This window comes from Balaenoptera borealis (genome assembly GCF_965194805.1).
Source record: "Balaenoptera borealis genome assembly, contig: HAP1_SCAFFOLD_296, whole genome shotgun sequence".
Taxonomy (NCBI): Eukaryota; Metazoa; Chordata; class Mammalia; order Artiodactyla; family Balaenopteridae; genus Balaenoptera; species Balaenoptera borealis.
The window spans coordinates 525,344-532,891 of NW_028123886.1; the positions used below are offsets into that span (position 1 = coordinate 525,344).

Here is a 7,548-nt window from a genome sequence, read left to right on the forward strand (position 1 = left end):
CAGACCTGGGTTCCCTTAGTGCCCAGCCTCTTACCTCCTTATCAGGAGACCTTAGCAATTCACTTGCTTGCTCCAATTATCTCTGCCCACCCTACACGTGTGCCGCTCTTCTCTCCATGAGCCTAGAGCTGCTTTCCCAAGGAAAAGACATCCCCATGCCATTGCAGGTAGGAGCCAAGGAGACAGCTGAACATTTGCATCTGGACCTATTAGAGAAATTTTATGTATCCAACGCAGGAAGATACAAGACTGAGAGGGTCTTATAACTTTAGCACCACATGGCCATGGCTTTCATGAAACACTGATGCACACTCGGCAAGTCCAGGGGTGCCAGGAGAAGAAAGACACACACACAGCACATACACACACATCCCCCGGGTCTAATAAGAACACTTATTAGTGCCAGGGCTGGCAATGGTGGGATCAGAAAGCCCATTATTGCCACTTCTGGGGTTCCCTGGGCTAGAACCCCAGCTCATTCAGGCAGATCCTGGTTGTTTTATTCATGTCACTCTGGCGGAGTGAGGTCTTGGAGCTTCCCAGACTGTCATTTGCTGTCCAGTGCTCTACATTTTGTTCTCTGTACTGTGCCCCTTCTCCTCCATACACAGTCCAAATTAAGAAAATAAGAATCTGCAGACATTGCATTCAACTTTCTAATTTGAATGAAGGTTAAGAACACAAAGGAAAAGGGTTATGTGAACAACTTTGTTAAGGAACTTACGTTTATCTTTTTGAAGCTATCAAAATGTTTATGAGTACTCTGTAGAAAGTTAATCTTTTTAAAATTAGGAAAAATAAATGATTCTTTATTGCTATCTCTCACCAAACCCCCACTCACACCAGCACCTATGACACAGGACTCACCTGATGAAACGCCTGCTCCCCACTGGCCTAGAGATTTCTGCTCTGAGTCATTCTCTAGCCCCTGTGTTCACCGCATTCCTAACTCCACTGCAGCCAGTAACATGATGAAGGAGGTCGCTGTGCCCAAGGGATGACCTTTAAAAAAAGAGAAGGAAGAAACCTCTCCCGTCTTCTGTGAGGTCACAGCTTAATGGAGGCTGGAACAAGTGAAAGTAAATGTTGGGAAAGAGAGTATTTCTTCATTGGTCCCTGACCTGCCGTATCCCTAACAGGGTGGTGAACATAACTGGCGTTAATATTTCCTGGGTGCACTTAGAAAATCCGGACCCAAAGTAGAAACCTGACCATTTGGCAAAAGATGGATCAATTCAGGAATCAAAGTAAGTTTGTTTTCTCACCTGTTGTTTCATTATCAGGAACTCTGCCACCACCTGCCCTCCTCTGCACCCTTATGCAGGGACAATCCAAAAATCAAGCAGATAAATCTGAGGAAAAAGAAAGCAGCCTTCAGAACCCAGCCTTTCAAAGTATTGTTAGATACACCAGGCATGAATCCCCAACCATTCAGCTGGGAGTGACCCCTCCCACCTAACCCACAGGCATGCGCAGACAGTAGGAACGCTTTTTCCTCCCGTGGTCAAAAACAAGCCTGCATTGGCTACTCGGCACGTAAGGAGGATGTAATCTCCCCATTGTGCAGAAAACAATGCAAATCATGGGGAGTTATACTTCGACTTGACTTACTGTTCAGAGTTATTATTTTATTAATATTCAGTTCCTAGGATTAACACTAATTCCCAGGTAACCCTTACCATGGTCTCCTGGAGAGTCTTGTCTCCACAGCAAGGACACCTCTCGCAAAAGTCTCATTTAATAATACTTGGTGAAAGGCACCAACATTTGTTCTCCAACACCCATTCCAGGCCTTTAGCACCCCACCTTCCCTGTTGCACCCCCTGTCCCACCAGATGCCCTTGCCCTCAGTCACCTTGGTTCCTCCCCATGTGGGAATCAGCAACATCAGAGCCTCAACCCTAGCTCTGCCCTCCGTGGCTTTGGACATGTGGCCAGGAGATTTTCTATCAATGTAAAAGGAGGATGGAACAATCTGAGGACCCATGTCATTTGACATTACATGTCAAACTCTAACCTGGGCTTCAATGAAAAGGTAAGTGATTAAACATAGCTCATGGATATAGTGTTTGAAACATAAAGAAGACCTAAAACTTAATCAGAAAGCTATGACCAGTGAGGGTTTACCAGATAGAAAATCTGTGTGAACTCAGCAAAGTAACACTACCTGTGAATGTAAGTAACATGGGGAGATTTTCAATGAAGACCATCACTGAGGGAGCCACCTAGAATTCACATGTAGAGAAATGACTGAATAAATATTATGTGAGTAACTTTTAACAGCCTCCCTTTCCTTGTCAATAGCAGGGATTTCATGCTGGAGAAGAGCCCACTGAATGCAATGAATATGAGGACATTTCACATACAACAACCTTAAATCCACATGTGTTATACTTTCAGCCCAAATGGGAGAGACTTCAGCCGTTATTCATCACTGAATTGGCATAAGCTAATTATACTAGAGAGAAACCATACAGATCTCAGAATGTGGAAGGTTTTTAGTCACCCTCCAACCTTAGACAACATGAGAGAGTGCACCCTGGAGTCACTCTTGCAAATGTCCTGAACGTGGGAAATAATTCAGCTGAAGCCTCGTATTTATACACCAACAGCTCACACTGGAGAAGACGAACCTTATAAAGGTAATACAGCAGAGAGCTGACTTTTATTCACACCAATAAACTCACACGGGAGAGAAGCCCTATGTTTGGAATGACTGTGGAAGAGCTTTCAGTGACCATCCAACACTTCGATGTCATGAGCACATTCACACAGGAGAGAAACCACAATGAATATCATTTATGTGAGAAAGCATTTAGTCAAAGCTGTAACCTTAGTCATCGGGGAGAATTCACACTGCTGAGAAACCCTACAAATGTGATGAATGTGGAAGAGCCTTTAAACGCAGCTCTCACGTTTATACGCACTAGAAAACTGACAGGAGAGACACCCTATGTCTGGAATCCATGTGGTGCAGCCTTTACCCAGAGCTCCCACTTTTATAAACACCAGAGAATTTATACAGTGTAGAAACCCTGTGTCTGTAATCAATGATATGGAGCCTTCAGCCAGAAATGATCCCTTTTAAACCACCAGGAAAGTCATGTGGAGAGAAACCCTGACCCTGTAGTCGTGGTGGAAGAGCCTTCAGGTGGAGCTCCAGCCTCAGAATGCACAGAGAACTCAGAGTGGGCTTCATCCCTGACACAGTAGAGAAGACAGCCCAAGGTTTACTACGAGGAGAGCCCTCTAGGGGTACACCATCTAATCACTGCTGTAGAAGAAATCCGATGAAATGAATGCTAAAGTCACATTTGTCATTGGACATGAGAGGGTTCACACTGAAAAAATAGTCTCAGTGTAATGAAGGAAGGACATTCTTCAGGGATTCCTTATTCCTGAGTGAACAAGAAAGTGCTCACACTGAGGAGATGCCAATTCTAAAGACAATGTGGAAAATCTTTCACTTGCTATTCACATCAGAAAACTCATACTGGGGAAATAGTCTATAAAGAATGTGTTAGCATGCAATTGAGACAATAATTAAGTCCTTCAGCAATTGTCTTTTTATTAAATATACAATATAAAGATGTAGATGGTGAAGGGTTTTGAGAAGTGCTGAAAGCAATATTCAGTATCAAGTAAGAAGAAACGAAGCAAACCTGCTTCAGTAGATCAGTATTTGCAAATATGTAAGCACTACTGAGTGGGTATGTGTCATTCAAAATCATGAAATATTGGGATGAGTAAGAATGGGCCCATTTTCTGTTAATACTCTGTCACTGTTGATCAGTTAGACACTCTCTGTCTTTATAAAATTATAATCATAATTACAAAGACTGGGATCAATCAGGAAACAACGTTGAATGTTAACTGAAAATGTAAAACATAGTATGATGTGTGTTAACTCTTACATTAGCGTCCAAATATGTGTATACACGTTCAGGATGAATGGCTTCAAGGATAAATACACACATACTTTGTGATTAACCTCTGCTGTTTCAATTAATTCTATTACTTAACTTTCATTTACTATTTCCCACATGACTTTAAAAAAGAATTATATATTAATTATATTTAAACAAAGGTGAATAATTGTGGGTACACGGACAGGAAGAACTCAAGAATTCAGAGTCAGACGGTGGTTTAATCCCTACTTAGCATTTTGTAGCCAAGGGTTTCTTTGTTTGTTTTGTCCAAGAAGAACAGATAGATATCTTCAGGACTGAGAAGGTGAATGATCTTTGCAGACATAAAAAGAGTTGTCCTTTAAGAATGTATTCGAACAATAAGGGGTGCGTATACTAAATCATTTAAACACAAAGGAGATCCCTCAGAGAGCCATTGGTAAGTCTACGTTTAAAGCTTTACTCTTTGATCTAGAAAAATGGTACTGAAAAATGTTACTAAAAAAAGTTCCGAGGCTTCCCTGGTGGCGCAGTGGTTGAGAATCTGCCTGCCAATGCAGGGGACACGGGTTCGAGCCCTGGTCTGGGAAGATGCCACATGCCACAGAGCAGCTAGGCCCGTAAGCCACAATTACTGAGCCTGCACGTCTGGAGCCTGTGCTCCGCAACAAGAGAGGCCGCGATAGTGAGAGGCCCGTGCACCGCGATGAAGAGTGGCCCCCACTTGCCGCAACTAGAGAAAGCCCTCGCACAGAAACGAAGACCCAACACAGCCATAAATAAATAAAGAAAGAATCCTGGTCACAAAAGGTGATGATTAAAAAAAAAAAAAAAAATTCCGGGAGAAAGATCAGCATAGAGACAATGTCTATTTTGTCAATTAAACCTTCAAGAAGGCTAGCTAGGGAGAGCATACAGGCTGCATGATGAGTTCTGGCCCTTTTTCAGTTCAATTTCTCTTTCTTTGTTGGCCAAAACATTCGTTATAGCCCTGAGGTCCATTGAAGTCTAATGGGTTGAGAAATGGTATTCTAGGGCCTATAAAGCCCATCATGGGGACTTTCCTAGCATTCCAGAGGTTAAGACTTCACCTTCCAATGCAGGGAGTGCGGGTTCGATCCCTGGTCGGGGAGCTAAGATCTCACATGGCTCGCAGCTCAAAAACCAAAATATAAAACAGTAACAATATTGTAACAAATTCAATAAAATACTTTAAAAATGGTCCACATCAAAAACAAAAAAAACTTTAAAAAAAAATTTTGTTTAAAGCCCAAGATGATAGCTGCAACATTACTGTGTGTACGTGCATCTGAGTGCACACACACACACCCATGCAAGGGAGGGACACTGTAGCAACTATCTGATCATAAAGGGAAAATGCAACTCAGGAATTATTGGCATAAAGGATTCATGCAGGAGAGAAATAAGCTAAATCACCTTGTTCATTCATTTATCAACTTTTCCGTTATTAAATATTTAATGAGAACTTCCAACATTTCAGAACTTGGATTGTTATGATGATTAAACTATAAATAACACAACACATTTCTCTTCCTAGAACTCTGTATTCTAATGCAGGCAATAAGAATAAATTGCAAAATAAAATTTCTGACATTTAAAAAAAAGACATGTTCATACATTGTATAGTTACAAAATATCACTACCAGTCTACAATAAAAAGTTGGCACTTCATAAAATAAAATTGACATTTAAAACAGTCTCAATTCCGGAACTTTGAAAGGTTATATATTTTTAGAAAGACTGGTTAGTAAAAATATTTTACAAAATTCTCAATTTTGGAAAAGCTAGTCTGCATGAATTGGGGAGAGCAAAGCTAGATTCCCTGTCTTAAGATCCAGGTTTGCTGTTCTCTATATTCCAAAATAAGTACTTTTAAAATTGTTAGAATTCAAAACTATATGTTTGAAAATCAGTAACGATTCTTATAATGATAAAAATTCTGCTGCACGTGCCTCTTAAAATTCCTTCCATCATCCATTTTATTCAAAATTCAACCGGTTACCATTTTAAAGGATAACAGACAAGAGGATTGCTATCTTGCTCTTTATATTGGACTCTTAATTTCTTTCTATTTTTTTTTTTTGATAATCTAAAACAATCCAGAATAACACATTATTATCATAAAATCCAGAATTTCCCAGTGTGTTCTGTAGTGTATATAGTGTCAATGCGATTATATACACTATTGGTAAATTTGAACTTAAGTGTTTTCCTAAATACAAAATAAAAATCTAAAAATGCATTTACCTATGTGTTTCATTATGCAATAATGCCCTTTTAAGAAAGAAATGGCTTACCACATGCAAGAATACCTGGAAGATGCATAATATGTTTTTATATTTAATAACAGAAAATAAGGTAATAAGTGATTTTTTTGTTGTTATATATTTTTATATTCTTATGTAAATTACATATTCATTGCTTCATCAATGTGATTGTTTTCTAGTTTATTTTACTCTAGTGTGAATCATAGTGCATGAACTCTTGATAGTTTTCTACTAGAAAATGATTCTTGATGAAATTCTCCATGATCAATTAACTTTAGTAAACAACACTGCCACAGTCAAGAGATGTCACCAAAGCAAAATGTAAAGTAAATACTTTTATGGCTTACAATGTCCTATTTTGAGGCTCAGAAATATCTAGCAGTTTTTGCAGTTGATGCTAATTCAGATGGGTGCTAGGTTTTAGTTACACTAATTTGTGATTATTTCTTAGATGAAAAAGAAAAAATCTGCAGGTGGATTCCCTTCCTCAGTGCAGGAATAATTGTGAATTAGTGTTTGTTATAACTGAGCTTACTGAGAGTAATGTAACATATTTACTTCTACCTAAGTTTGTTTCCAGGGACAAAATTCGCTAAAAGTTTAACTGTTTTAAAAGTATAAATCCCAGCATACATGTTTCAAAAAAAATTTTTTCCCCACTTTTCTAGAACAGGGGTTGGCAAACTTGTGTAAAGGACCAGAGAGTAAATATTTTAGATTCGCCATATGATGTCTGTCGTTTCTACTCAGCTCAGTCATTGTAGCCAAAAAGCAGCTACAGTAAAATGTAAATAAAGGAGTATAACTGTGATTCAATAAAACATTATTTATAGACAAGGAAATTTGAATGCTATATAATTTTCTTGTGTTGCAAATAGTCTTTTTATGAATTATTTTCAACCATTTAAAAATATAAAAACCATACTTAGCTTGCAGTTCCTACCAGCACAAGCTGGGTGTGGAATTTGGTCGATGGGATGTAGGAGGCAATGGCCTGTTCTCTCGAGTTACAGTGCAAACATCCCTCCTTAGAGACCAGCATTCCAAAACGAATTGATTGTACTAGCCCTGCGCCAGAAAATATGAAAACTAAAATCAAAACAAAAAACAAATTACCAAAATCTGCCCAAGATGTGAGGGGATAAATTCCTCCCCCAGGGTGCCCGCCTGTGCTCATGTATGGTCCCCTCGTGCTGGCGTCCCCAGCCACCAGCAGTGAGTGACACTGTCCTGTCCCTGTGCTCCCTGTCCGGCCGCGTGCAGGGGCCCAAAGAGTTCTGAGCAATAGTTACTCGCTGGGCACAGTTCCTCATCCATCAATTCACCACTAACTTCTGTGGCTCCCAGAAGGA

At 39.8% G+C, this 7,548-nt stretch overlaps 1 long non-coding RNA gene across 2 annotated transcripts; it reads right to left on the minus strand.

The window, feature by feature from the left end:
• Positions 1 to 412: 412 nt before the first annotated feature.
• Positions 413 to 7,548, minus strand: LOC309621335. 2 transcript variants are annotated; one of them, XR_014239943.1, is made up of 3 exons: positions 7,122 to 7,548; positions 1,266 to 1,352; positions 413 to 656 (listed from the first exon to the last, which is right to left on the minus strand). It is a non-coding gene; the product is annotated as an uncharacterized lncRNA (long non-coding RNA). The 2 variants fall into 2 exon arrangements; XR_014239944.1 differs by lacking the exon at positions 413 to 656 and adding an exon at positions 951 to 1,002.